The sequence below is a fragment of the Tursiops truncatus genome, chromosome 21 (genome assembly GCF_011762595.2).
Source record: "Tursiops truncatus isolate mTurTru1 chromosome 21, mTurTru1.mat.Y, whole genome shotgun sequence".
Classification (NCBI taxonomy): Eukaryota; Metazoa; Chordata; class Mammalia; order Artiodactyla; family Delphinidae; genus Tursiops; species Tursiops truncatus.
In genome coordinates this window covers 19,888,577-19,902,958 of record NC_047054.1, presented here as the reverse complement: position 1 = coordinate 19,902,958, position 14,382 = coordinate 19,888,577, and the positions used below count along the sequence as shown (strand labels likewise).

General features: G+C 35.9%; 1 long non-coding RNA gene across 1 annotated transcript in view; it reads right to left on the bottom strand.

Moving 5' to 3' along the window:
• Window positions 1-7,336, bottom strand: part of LOC141277470 (uncharacterized) — an 82,936-nt gene extending 75,600 nt beyond the window's left edge. Inside the window, exon 1 of the long non-coding RNA XR_012328910.1 lies at window positions 7,244-7,336. This is a non-coding gene — a long non-coding RNA (uncharacterized lncRNA). The remainder of the gene's footprint in view (window positions 1-7,243) is intronic.
• Between the last annotated feature and the right edge of the window lie 7,046 nt (window positions 7,337-14,382).

The window sequence follows — 14,382 nt, the reverse complement described above, 5'->3', positions numbered from 1 at the left end:
CCTTAACCAAAATCATCAAAACTGTCATTAAAAAAAATTAACCTGTACTAGTGTCTGATTCCATGTGGCACCTTTAAGACAGCTCTTAGCATAACTGGGAAGGCCAGCCCTGGCCAGCAAGAGTCTACTGGAATTATGTTGGACCACTATATGTCTGTCTATTTGAACCCTGTCCAGTGCTACCTCATCTGACTCTTTTTGAGTACCAACCTTGAATGTCTAGCACAACTATGAAAACCAATATCAGTTCACTACAGTCTTCAATTCTGACACTTCTGATATCTCAATTTTGACACTTTTTGAGTCGTTTTGGATTTACAGCATACTTACAAACTCAACATTTAATTGACAGTATTCATTTACCTGCCTCATTTACTTTCCTAAGAAGGATTAAAGTGTTTGTTATTTTCTAGAAGTGTCTGAAACCCACAACCCACACAGTCCTATGTATTTTTTGGCCAGTACTATTTCTTGTTGGTCCTACAGTTCTTTTTGAAAAAGGCTAAAGAAAATGTCAAAGTCTGGAAGACAGCCAGACTTAGGTAGGGAAAGTTTTCTTCAAGACACGATATTCACACTGAGTGATAACTAGGGTGTGGGAGTTAGCCAGGAGAAGGGAAGAACCTAAGGAAAATGGAAGACATTTCTGGTAGTGGTAAGAGACCAAGGAAAGGCAGAAGGAAAAGAGCAAAATGGGGAACTGAAGTCCATTCACTTCCACACAATGAACTGTAGAGAAGATTATGACATGAAACCGTAGTGAAGAGTGTGGAAATCATGGGGGACCTGAAAGGCCGTTCTCACATGCTCGGATCTTCTAAGCAAAGATGAGCCTCTGAAACCCTTCCTGTTGTCTATGCTCAAAGCAACCAAGAGCAAAATCCATGATGTCTGAGTGGATGGATTAACGAGGTAACCTCAGAAATAGTTGTGGCGTGGGCCAGTCATCATGAAGAAAGCACTGGGATCTGTGTTATCATAGCCACACAACATGCAGTAGGGGAGATACAGTGTACCATTTCGAATAAGCAGATGTAGGCGAGCTTTCAGTGACTATATGTAAAATCTGTCATGGCCGAGCAGAATTTTGGAGCTGATTTTGGAACACGAGTCCACCTTCTCCCCAGATTGCTGGCTTTATGATTAAAGCCCCTTTTCTGTTTCTACCAACATTTGCGTCTGGAGTACTGGCTTTCAGGTGGCGAGCAGCCAAACCTGAATTCGGTAACAGTGGGACACTCTTTCAATCTTTAACACGTCTGGTTTGGAGAGTAAATAATATTCACCATAATACTATGCTACTGGATGTTTCTGACGTACTAGGGAAGGACTCCAAATTTATTTCAAAATATCAGTACTGTATTCATAATAATATTGAACAGCTTGCTATAACCTCCTCTTTGACTTGTGCTGGATAGAAGAATCTGTGGTAGCAAATAAAAAATAGTTTAGTTTGCTGTGGTCCCATTTGTTTATTTTTGTTTTTGTTTCCTTTGCTCTGAATAGTCATATCTTGACTTGTAACCTAATGTCATATGTGGAAATTTGTTGTTTCATGAATTAACTTGGATTGACTCTGAAATGGAAAGGATGATGACAATCTATTTCCCCTATATACATCAAGTCAAACATAAGTGTGAATGTCAAATTAAAAATAAATGAAGTTTACATTTAAGTAAAATAAGAGTGCTATAAAATCTTCTAATTTTATTTGTGGAATGTTTTGATCACCTAAGTGTCATAATAAAGAGTTTTTCCTTAATGACAATAATTCATTAAGACTTCTAAATAGGTACAAAATATTTATAAAAGTTTATAATACATAAAATAAAAACAATAGAATATGGTTCCTTTTCTGTGTTATTCTTCCTAGTTGCTTTGTCCTAGGCTCAGTTATTATATTTTATTTACAACACATATTACACCTTGAAAAGGACTTAATAATTCCTTCCTTTATATTCCAGTAAAATGTCTCTGGTTTTGAATGGAAGAAATCCTCTCTCTTACTCTTCCTAAAATGATGCTCATATGCCACACATTTCTCCCACACAAAGAGCCCTGAGATGGACATCCAACTCAAGTCTTCCCACTCTCCCAGGACATCCCCAGAAGTTAGTGCTCATCGAATCTTCTGGTGAAATTTCTCAATCCTTATAATAGCATTTAAATGTAGATTTCTAATACTATCAATTAAAATGTCTAATTACACTACCACACTACCCAATCCCTATGTTTAAAGGTTTAGAATATTTAAATATTCTATCCTGAATCTTCAACCAATAAAATCCAAAGATATGGGATAGCATGCATTTTAATATACTATCATGTGTGTTGGGTAAATACTTGTTAAGTACAATTATTTCAGTACTTATCCTTAACAAAGAAAAGAAACAGACAATATCAAATGCAACCTGAATACTGTCAATATCTTAGAGATTTTAAAGTTGTTAAATTCTTTTTGTTGTTTTACAAGGATTGGGATTATTTTTAGTAAATATACCTATAGATTTCTAACAAGTAAGCACTCAGACAGATGGCCTTCTCTCCTGATACTATTTGTTAGAAACAGGCTTCAGGGGGAAAGTCTTCAGGTTATCTTTCTTTTGTTAAATCTCTTTCTAAATATATTCTAGTATTTAAATATTTGCTTATTTTATTGATATTTTATTTGTATATATTAACAGAATTTTAAGAACTCAATTTCTTAAACTATTATTGCTGTTTTAAATTATAGTAAAATTAATTTTATTCTAAACATTTCATAGAAAAAATAAAGTACTGAAAATAATAGGAGTTTAATAGAAATTTCAAGTGAATTCAACACCTTTCTTTCAGCATTTTTAAAGTTTATGACTAATTTTGCCCACAAAAGGAAATAGTTGATTTATATAAATATTTCATCTTACCAAATTATGCACAAGCCATTTGTTTTAAATTCTGATGGACTTTAACTAGAAACGTTTGAAGAGACCAAACTAAGCTTGATTTTAGATTACAGGTTTAAGTTATAAAAAACTAAAAATCTGTACACTAACTGTTCTTGTGTGTGTGTGTGTGTGTGTGTGTGTGTGTTACCAAAATTTAATGCAGACTTCTCTTACTTTCCAAACATGTTATTATATGACAGTCTCCTTCAAAAGGTATCCCAAATTCAGTTTTCTTTCAAATGATAGTCATTTGGAGACTTTATAAACATTTATTTCAACAACCTCAAATATGTCCTTTCTCTATGTTTTTTTTTTCCACAAAAATTTTGCTGTTTATACTTTTGTATTCATGTTTCCAAGGCATTCAAATCAGAGACATTATTATATAAACTGCAAAGCTGCTATGAGAATAACAGTAATAATTCTTTGAGGACTGTAAAGTAGAAATTGTGGCCTCACATTCTTTTGCTCCCTAGACTTTTGGCAGACCCATATCCTTACTTCAGATTTTTCCAGTCATTAGCATTTCTTAAACAAGAGAGATATGTCAGAGAAATATTATTCATCTAAACTCAGAATTTTAGATTTTTACATGAGACTTCATGGAGACCAACTAGTTTAACTCCTTAATGTACACATGGGAACACAGAGAACATGGGGTGGTCTGACCATGTGCCCACAGTTACAAAGGTCAGAGCTAGTGTCTAGGTCTCCTGACTCATAGTCAAATTTCAGTTAACTAACCAAGGTCAATTATTCAAACATTTGAAAACTGCAAGCTTTCTAATCATGGAAACCAAATGTCAACCCATGGAGGGACATTAGATCTCAGTTTGGTTCTCCTCCATTGCTTATTCCAACCCACTCAGTACTTCTTCCCCATCCCTTTGGATGAAATCTAGTCAAAGCCCAATGAATCTTCTGGATACTCTCAGAAAATGGAAAGTCCTCTTTGTAGTAAGCAATGCATTTAATCTGGTGTACTTTTCAAGCACTTCACACTTCCTCTCTTCTCCCTCAGCTGGGGACTGCTGACTCTAGCTGCCTTTACACTTAAAAGAGGAGATATATTTCCTTCCTCTCTTTGACCACTCAGCACTTCTACACATCCTTTTCCTTCTATTCAGTATCAGAACACGAGGGGGGTGGGGGAAGAAATGAAGGGACAGGGCATGTTCTTCCTTCACTAATACTGCCCTGGGCTGGAGTTAGCACTTTATGCCCATTGAAGATGCTTAGAGGAGACTCTGTTTCATCTTTCTGGAAAACTTGTTACTTTGATTCACTGGGGACACCTCCCAGCTGCTGGAGATCCCTCCCTTGCAGGATCCTTTATACAATGGAATGCTTCTCCTCCAGCCTGTAGTTTGAAACTGTTTCCTTACACCTGGGAACCCTGAAGCCCAGCGTGTACAAGCTACTTTATCCCTGCTGATAGCCCACTTTAGCTGGAAGACAGCCCCAAGCCAGCTCTGGTTCAGGAGAAACACTCAGCATTCTTAGTCTGCCAAACTTGAGCAGTGAAAGCTGAACCAATGTGCCAGCCTCTCACCTTTTAATCTCTCAGGCTTGAGTCAAACATTGGTCCACTTTGCCTACTGAGTCCAAGGGAACATATCGCATTCCCCAATTGGAGCCACTCCCTGGGCTAGAGGTGAGCACACTTCTCCTTTGGGGAACAGCAGAGCACTCATACATGAAAAGCTCTTTAAAAACTCTCTTCTATTATACAGAACCCCTGTACTGGTGTACACTCAGTTTGCTGGGCGTTATGAATAGTATAACTTATTTTCCGATGCCTCTTTTACAAGTCCGGTATGGTAGTCTTACACTTTACTTTGAAATGTAGTGTGTATTTTCTTGGGTCTCAACTGAAACTGTGATTAAAAGAATTCCATTTAATCATCTTGTCATAAACTTTTGGAGAACATGTAGCATTCATTATTGCATCCCCAGTGCTTATCACAGTGATTGAAATGTAGCAGGTATTCAATAACTGTGCTTTTTTTGAATGATTGAAGTGATTTTTAATTTAGATCCTGCACCATGTGTTCTCATAAAGAAACATGTAAGTGATTCTTGATTTATTTCTCTCCCATGAGATCATCAACAAAGTTTTTATCAGTTCTTAATGATTTTACATCTTTTCTATCACTAGAATCTTTGTCTCCCTCCACACCTATGCGATATCTACTGACTTAATTTAGGTGCTTACCCCTTACTTGGAATGTTCTAAAACATTCCCAACTATTTCCCTACAATACTTTCTTCTCCTTCTAGTCAGGACCCTATGCTGTCTTCAAGGGTATGATTCTAAAAATTTTAATTTGATCATTTTATTCTCTCCTACCAGTCTGCCCACTGTTTAAATCATTTCTGGTTTTCTTTCACATATCAAATAGAGTCCAACTTCCCCAGAATGATACAGCCAACTTTTTCAGTGTGACATCTGCCTAACTCCCCATTACTGACTGCCATCATGCTCCACTTCCACTTCCTTAAAGTTCAGCAATATTCCACTACAAGAGATCGCTGAATGGGCCATGTTCTTTCATAATTTCCAACTTTTGCAAACCTGTTTCCTTTTCATGAAATACCTTCCTCTTTGTTTATCTGCTGAACTTCAAATGCCAGCACAAATGATATTTTACTCCTCCACTCAGAAATAGTCACTTCCTAATTTCTTCTACCTCCAGACAGTATGCTCTTAATACAGGTATCACACTATATTATTTGTTCACATATCTATCTGTCTTTTCAACTTGACAGAAGGGTGGTCTCCTTATTATAATCAATCAATCAATAAATGATCAATGAATTAAGAGTTGCTAAATTGTTAGTATGTTGATGGGAGGAAAAAAGCATCACAAGCATATCAGCTGGAACATAAGTGGGAAGATTGAAATGAAAGGATTGATTGTGTAAAATACATAATATTTATTAATTCTACTTATTTTCAAACAGTTTAATAGCCACTAGAATATCACAACATCTAAGTGATCTGCTTCCTCTTACTCAGACCTCTAAATAGTTAAATCAAGACCACAAGGAGCAAAATGACCTCAATGGTGAAAGTACGCATAGAAGCAATATTGTAAGGTAGCGAGTGCATTAAGATTCTCCTGATCAACTACTTGTTATCGGGCAACTCATGTCAAGCTGAAAAGGTCTTAAAGGAGGATGAAAGATTGGGAGATGGTGATAACAGGCTCTCAGAGGTTTCCGTATTCTTTACATCACTACTTTCCAAGCAGCATGTATTCTGCCAACGGGTTTGGCATCTATAGGTATAATCTTCCAGCTATAAAGTTGAATCTGCTTGCAATTACCAGACCAAATAGTTGGCTTACTAACAGCAGTAGTACCCCATTAAAATATCATAATGAAGAAGTTGCTGTTCTGCTATGCTCTACGTCTACATAGGACTTCACATTTTTGATGGACTCAAAATACACACAATGCCCATGAGAATTATCTCTAACAATTCACAGGATGCTTTTAAATTCTCAGCCCACAAAAATATGTCAGTTGCTGTCATAAACTCCTAGAATGCCATGTCTCTCCCCTGATAAATGGATGTTTTAAGGAAAAGGCCCTAGTTCTCAGTCTAGGCATTTAATGAGGAAATGTCTCTTAAAAGTGAAACAATAGGAAGTCATTGCTCCACTTTTGTTTTGCTACCTAATTTAACCTTAATCGCCTATCCTAGCTTGAAGTCTCTAGAAATCAGAGCCTGAGATAAAAGTTTATGTGCTAACACTAAATTAAGGAGTGCAAGTTGTCCCTGGGAAATAGTGGCGGGGAAGTGGGGAGCAGTGAGACAGGGAAGAAGGAAGAACACATATAATGAGAAGAGTTACCCAGCTGGCCACTGATTGACATTCATCATCAGAGAAGCCTTATAAACAGTGATATCTGAGGATAATCATCTGTCAGGGGCAATAATGACCTGGTTCCCTAAACCCTACTGATCAAAGGCTGTGCCACAAGGTCCTAACTCCCCCCACACTCCTGGGTTGTGTTTAAGGAATTCAGAGCTCTCACGGAACTGGTCAGTCAAGCTTGCAGGGATCTTTTTTCTGTCAATGTCAAGCATGGGGTTTCACGATCTCTTATCGGAACAGTTACAGCAGCAACAGTAGAGATCTGGCTGCATAACTGGATACCATTACAAGCAGTCACTGGGACCTCTAGCAAGCCAGGTGAATGGATGGAGCCGTAGTGAAGCAAAAACAGAACCCATTCCTCTACTATCTCATGACTTTTCATGACACCAACATGTAAAAGCCAGTGTTACCTGAGGTTTATCTAACTACCTTAGATGGCTGGTTTATTTACTTTTTCTTGGTTTGCTTGCATCAGAGGAAGCAGTTGTACACCATTCTTGAGTTGACCAATCAAGAATAAATAGGCAATCCACTTCCAGTTTTACCAAAAAACTCTAGAATTGCAACAAATAAAGAAAAAAGGAAAATAAGTCACTGGATCTGGAGATTATATGCACACATGTCTTCTCACCATCAAAACTCTGGCCTGGAGTTTCCTTCCTGACTCCAGGCAAGGATAATTATAGACTGCCAACAGTGGGTGGCAGTAATGGCATAAAGAGTGGTACCAATCTGATGAACCACATCAAAAGGAGACCATATTTTCTAATGTTTATGTTATTCATCAGTCACAAGTATCTTTTTGGTCAAAATGATAAATTTTCCTTTTTTAGTAACAAACAGTTGCTGTGATTCGTCACCATTTGCTTTTGGCAAAAGAATCAGTGCTAGTACTTGTAGTGAATCACATAGCATTTTGGTGACGTCTGATGGAGAAGGACGGTTATGTTGCAGAGATCAATTCAGGGGTCACTAATAGAACCAAATCTCCTGTAAAAAAATTGCAGTGAAGTAAGTCAGAAAGAAAAAGACAAATACCGTATGCTAACACATATATATGGAATTTAAGAAAAAAATGTCATGAAGAACCTAGGGGTAAAGCAGGAATAAAGACGCAGACCTCTTAGAGAACGGACTTGAGGTTATGGGGAGGGGGAAGGGTGAGCTGTGACAGGGCGAGAGAGAGTCATGGGCATATACATAGTAACAAACGCAGTAAGGTAGATAGCTAGTGGGAAGCAGCCGCATGGCACAGGGATATTGGCTCGGTGCTTTGTGACAGCCTGGAGGGGTGGGATGGGGAGGGTGGGAGGGAGGGAGACGCAACAGGGAAGACATATGGGAACATATGTTTATGTATGACTGATTCACTTTGTTATAAAGCAGAAACTAACACACCATTGTGAAGCAATTGTACCCCAATAAAGATGTTAAAAAAAAAAAAAAAAAAAGAAGATGTGGCACATATATACAATGGAATATTACTCAGCCATAAAAAGAAACAAAATTTAGCTATTTGTAATGAGGTGGATGGATCTAGAGTCTGTCATTCAGAGTGAAGTAAGTCAGAAAGAGAAAGACAAATACCATATGCTAACACATATATATGGAATTTTAGGGAAAAAATGTCATGAAGAATGTAGTGGTAAGACAGGAATAAGGACACAGACCTACTAGAGAATGGACTTGAGGATATGGAGAGGGGGAAGGGTAAGTTGTGACAAAGCAAGAGAGTGGTATGTACATATATACGCTACCAAACATAAAATAGATAGCTAGTGGGAAGCAGCTGCATAGCACAGGGAGATCACCTCCATGCTTTGTGACCTCCTAGAGGGGTTGGATAGGGAGTGTGGGAGGGAGCGAGATGCAAGAGGGAAGAGATATGGGAACATATGTATATGTGTAACTGATTCAGTTTGTTATAAAGCAGAAACTAACATACCATTGTAAAGCAATTATACTCCAATAAAGATGTTTAAAAAAAAAAATTGCAGTATTTTGAGCTTTTAATCTGAAGAAGTATTTGTCGAGACTACAAACTAAACAATATCATGAGGTGTTCTTTTAGCTTCTGATCATCAAACTGCAGCTATCCAATTTATTTTTGAAAATGCAAAATCAAGGGCCTAATTGAGCATTTGCAGAGGTACCATTAGAGGTAAAAAGAAAGCAAAAAGATGTAGGCATGTCTTATCGTTTTAAAATCCACCAGAGATGAACTCTATTGTCCAAACAAAAGATTCTGACTACAGCTAATTTTGAGATACATTAATCTGAAACTTTGTGTCCCACTTCTCTCTTAAACAATGTTATGAAAACTGATGACTACTTGATATACACTAGGCAAATTGGAAAAATAGATATTAAAAAATTTAGAGATCAAATTTTTTCTCCAGATTTAAAATGATTTATTTCCTAATAATAAAAACATAACATGTTCATTATGGGGATTTTAGAAAAATAGGAAAAAAAATAAAAGTACCCTAAATTCCTACCTCTAGAAATGATCACTGTGTGAATTTTAGATATATATTTATTGATGGGTACTTAGATTACATAATTTTTTACTTCATAGCTCAACTTTTTTCTAATTCTTTCTTCAATCATTTCTGATGACTTTTTTTTTTTAACATCTTTATTGGAGTCTAATTGCTTTACAACGTGTTAGTTTCTGCTTTATAACATAGTGCATCAGCTACACATTTACATAAAACCTCATATCTCCTCCCTCTTGTGTCTCTCTCCCATCCTCCCTATCCCATCCCTCTTTTGGAAGACCCCTTAGACCCAGTCTTTTTCCTTTTGGCTTAGGGATCAGTAAATTACAGCTCACTTGGTAAATCCTACCTGCTGTTTGTCTTTCAACAGCCTACAAGTTAAGAATATTTTTTATACTTTTAAATTAAAATTAAAAAATTAAGAATATTTTATGACACATGAAAATTGTATGAAATTTAAATGTAAGTGGTCCATAAATGAAGTTTTATTAGAACACAGTTAACACTTTTTTTTTTTCTTTTTGCGGTACGCAGGCCTCTCACTGTTGTGGCCTCTCCCGTTGTGGAGCACAGGCTCCGGACGCGCAGGCTCAGCGGCCATGGCTCACGGGCTCAGCCGCTCCGCGGCATGTGGGATCTTCCCGGACCGGGGCACGAACCCGCGTCCCCTGCATCGGCAGGCGGACTCTCAGCCACTGCGCCACCAGGGAAGCCCTACACTCATTTTATAACTGTGTTATCAGAGTTTTTCTGTTAGGTTACAAGACTCATAAACCTCTCTTGTTTCTGGAACCTCTCTCAGGTTAAGCTTTTAAGAGGAAGAGAATCAGTAGCCATATTAGTTCTCCATTTAATTTAAAATTGTACATTTATTTTTAACTTGAAAAAACTTGGTTAATTATTGTTACTGAAAAAGTCCTCATTTTTGCTTAATTTTCATTATACGAGTTTTTAATGTCTACATAAAACCTCAGAGCTATAACATTGACAATTATGCTTATTGCTGAAATAAGGTAAGGTTTTGATAGTATACCCAAGTAACAAGGGGTATATGTTTTAATTGTATAGATTTTAATAATCAAAACTTTCAGTGGACATTTGTTACAGAATTGAAGGACAACTTGGCTCATTTACTAGTCAATTTTGTTCATTTATAAAGGGCAAAATCAACTTATTTTCTTGTTTCTATATATCATTGGACAGTCTTTCCTCAAATTTCAATAAACTTCAACTTCATTTCCTGAATTCAGCCTCTGGGTTATTTTTACACAGCTGTTGTTAAAAATAACAACAACTACATGTACAACCAGTGCAATGAAATATTCAGCAGCATGTTGAGTGTAGCTGCAGACAAGTGATTGAAAACCTGCAATGTGTAACATGCTATTTTTCATGGAAATGTACAAAAACTAGTTATGTGAGTTCATCTCTGATTTTCTTTGAGAATTTATACAGAACATTCCTAAAACATAAATTTACAAACTTTACAATATGTTAAATAATTTAAGGTTCAGGTTCATCTGTTTACTGCTTTTTTTTAAAAAAAAAGAAACTATAACTGTAGACAACTGGGTACACAAAAGCTACAGGTTACCACAATGACATGCATGCAAATCTTGAATTCTTAGAGGATTTTTTTTAAAGATTAAACTTTCTTTTTAACCCATTCTATAATAAAGAGAACAAGCTGACTAGGATAGATGACTCCATAAATCTCTCTAATTATTTCACAATAAAAATAAAATCTGAATCTACTTTATTAACAAAAAAGCAGAGGCACAAGGAGAATCCTCAACTATAGCGTATATTATCACACCACAATGTTAAATGTAGCTGTTTTCACTGCACAACTTCTGGCAGCTAAAGATGCATATATTATCCCACATGGATGATAGAAAGAGGCCAGTCTTAACATATGAAAAGGAAATTCACAGCCTCAATAATATTCATTGTGATAGTTAATAACTCTGAAATTTCAAAACATTTTCTATTTTTTCTAATCTGAATCATCATGTATCAGGTTCCAATTTTTTAGTCCTTAGAGAAAATAAATATTAGCTGGCCTCTGGCGAAAACTCATTCTTTAACTTGGTCTGTTAAATAACAACTTGATCTTGGTGAAAATGAACTAGGTCTAAATATAAATACTAATCAGCTTTGGGGATTTGCTCAACTCCTTTTCATTTTGTCAATGTCTTTTTAAGTTGTGGAAGTCAAATACAGACTTTGTTCCGAGCCATAGGATTTGGGATTTTGTTCAAATGGAATCAAATTTGAATTAGGAACAAATTAATCTAATCTACTTTTATTACTGGTAGAGGCATACTACATACACAAGCTTCCATCATCGTCAAATATAATAACATAATGCTATGGATGATAACTAGGACTGTCCTATTCTGAATCCACATAAATGAATGGTCTGCTTGTTCTGATATAACAAAACGTGGAAAATGTCTTAAAAATTGCATTTTCAAAGATAGGTAGGAATATAAATCTAGTTATAATATACATTATAGCAGAGTAGGAGAGAATCAAGATGATTAAATGTTTCTGTAACCTAAAGGTAAGATTTTACTCCTCTGCCTAACACTACTAAATTCTTCCCTTTAAAAAATAGGAATATTGTTAACACTAAATTTTCTAAGGGACTAGGCTAAATGCAAGTTCATCATTAATACTGTAGTCATATAAAGTATGACTCTAAGAAGAATCTTGCTTTGACTTTTTAATACTATTGTTCCTGAGCCCTTAAATCTTAAATTTCTGGTGGTTTCTTCAAGGCACTTAGATTTTATACACTGTCTTACTAAATATTGGGAAACACCACCACTAATAATGATTATTACTGTTGATTCCTTGGTGGTTGGAAAGAAAATTTGTGTGACATTGACTCTGAACAACTTTCCACCAAGGAAGTCATGTTTTTACGCTTTTGTTGCTATTAATTTTACCCTTTCTTCAGTGCACTTAGCTCATATGTTTTGGCTTTTTCACCAAGCTTATAGCAAAGATGAATTGCTTGGCCAGTTATCATATGCGTGATGGCAGGACTGGTAAGACAAGAGAGGGGGAAAGTATATAAGAAAAGAGAATGGCATAATAGAGAATAAAAGTAGTGTTTATAGTTTGATAATTATATCCCTCCTTAAACGATGAGGTTGATGTTATTACAGATCAGACAAAGTTTTCCTTTGCTACTGTCTATATTTTATCACAACTATAAATTTTGAGACCTTACGTGATTTTCATTACTATAATGGGACAAAAGATTTTATATTCACATTCTTGGGATGGTGTCCTAGTTTTATTGTTTTATAAAATGGGTGTATTCAAGATAGTAATTTAGAATAGAGAAGCCATGATACTTAGCTTTCTACTTAGTGAACTGACATAAGCTTCTACTTAGTGAACTGACATAAGCATGCATACCTCATTAGTTAGTATAATTAAATGAGATAATAAGTTTATATAATATTAATAATAAATTATTTCATGAGTTCTTATGTGCCAGGTAGTATGTCACAATGCTTTATGTATATTGTTTAAAATAGCTAAGTGCAATCTACCACCATTAGTTCTACTATGTCTTGCTGTCTTGAGTTTTCTGCTGTTTTTAATTTATGCAATATTTTATCCACTAGGTAGTTCTTCACTTATTTATATTACAAATCTTTGAGAATCAGATGCAAACTACCCTTTCACTACCCAATCAAATGAATTTTAAAAAGTGGGGACTCAAATGTATAGACTATAAAGAGATACATAAAATCTAAACGCTAAGTAAATAGAAACAAGATGATCGTAGTCAACTCTCTTAATAAAAATATGCAATAAAAGGCACTCTTTCTGAATTAAAAATATATAATCTGAGAGAAAAACAAAGAATCTTGGGGTCAATCCAGAACACATAGAGGGGACTGTGATATGACACCTTATTATAATACAAATATACTTTCACGACATGTGTATGTATATGTGGGAGTCTTGAGACTTAAAAGGACATTATTCCTGAAACAAAATTCTTTTTGCATCTCAAATTCAATGTGCCCAAATAAATACATATTTTCCTTGCACTGTGTTCTAATATTTCTGAATGTCATCAATATCCTACCAACATTGATATAACTAGATGTATTCATCTTAGTCTATATCAAACCAGTCTTCAAGCCATATTGGCTCTGTCTAAAGGCAGTAAACTTAGTCTTCTTTTTATTCCTTACATGCTATCAAAACAAGGAATTCAATAAATGTTTATTGTACATCAACTATGTGAAGGATCAAAGGAAATCCTCATATGTCCCGAACATTATTCAGAATATTTTTCTCCCTCTTCGCTTTAATTGAATTCTGATCAGCCCCTATGGATACTGATCCACCTGCATCCCTCCCTAAAAGCTATTAATTCTCAGACACCACTGTAGCTCAGAGTCAGAAGGTACATTATATATCTTTGTTCCACATCCACACTATTGTTCCTCTTTCTCCTAAATACCATATATTTTTGAGAATCCTGTCATCAATTTATTCCATCCCCCTTCCTGTCCTCATTTATGCCACTCATCATCTCTTGGTCATTCCCACTGTGACTTACACACACACACACACACACACACACACACACACACACTCATATTCATGAATATTTTATAAACCAGCTCACTCTCTTACTCTGTATTCCTGTGATCATTCTTTGTATTTTAAGCACTCGGTGTCATTTATTTTACCTCTCCACATACAATTACTTTTCCTCAACTCTTCCTCAGCCACCAACCTCTATGGTTTGCACACTGAAATCAGAAAACAGACTCTCAAAATCACAAATGAAGCTTCCCACACTCTGGTCACTGCCATCTTCATCCATTTCACTTGCCCCAGTGCCTCTACTACAATATTTAGTTTCAGTTTACCAAGACCTCTGATCCTTTGCATGGTCCTCTTCTCCTTACCCCTTATTCCTTTCTGACTATGCCATCTTTCTTTTCAAATCCCCTTTCTCTAGGTCATCACTATAATCATTCTCTTTCAAATACTTTCAATATGCTTGTTCCTTCTCCATTTGTTCAC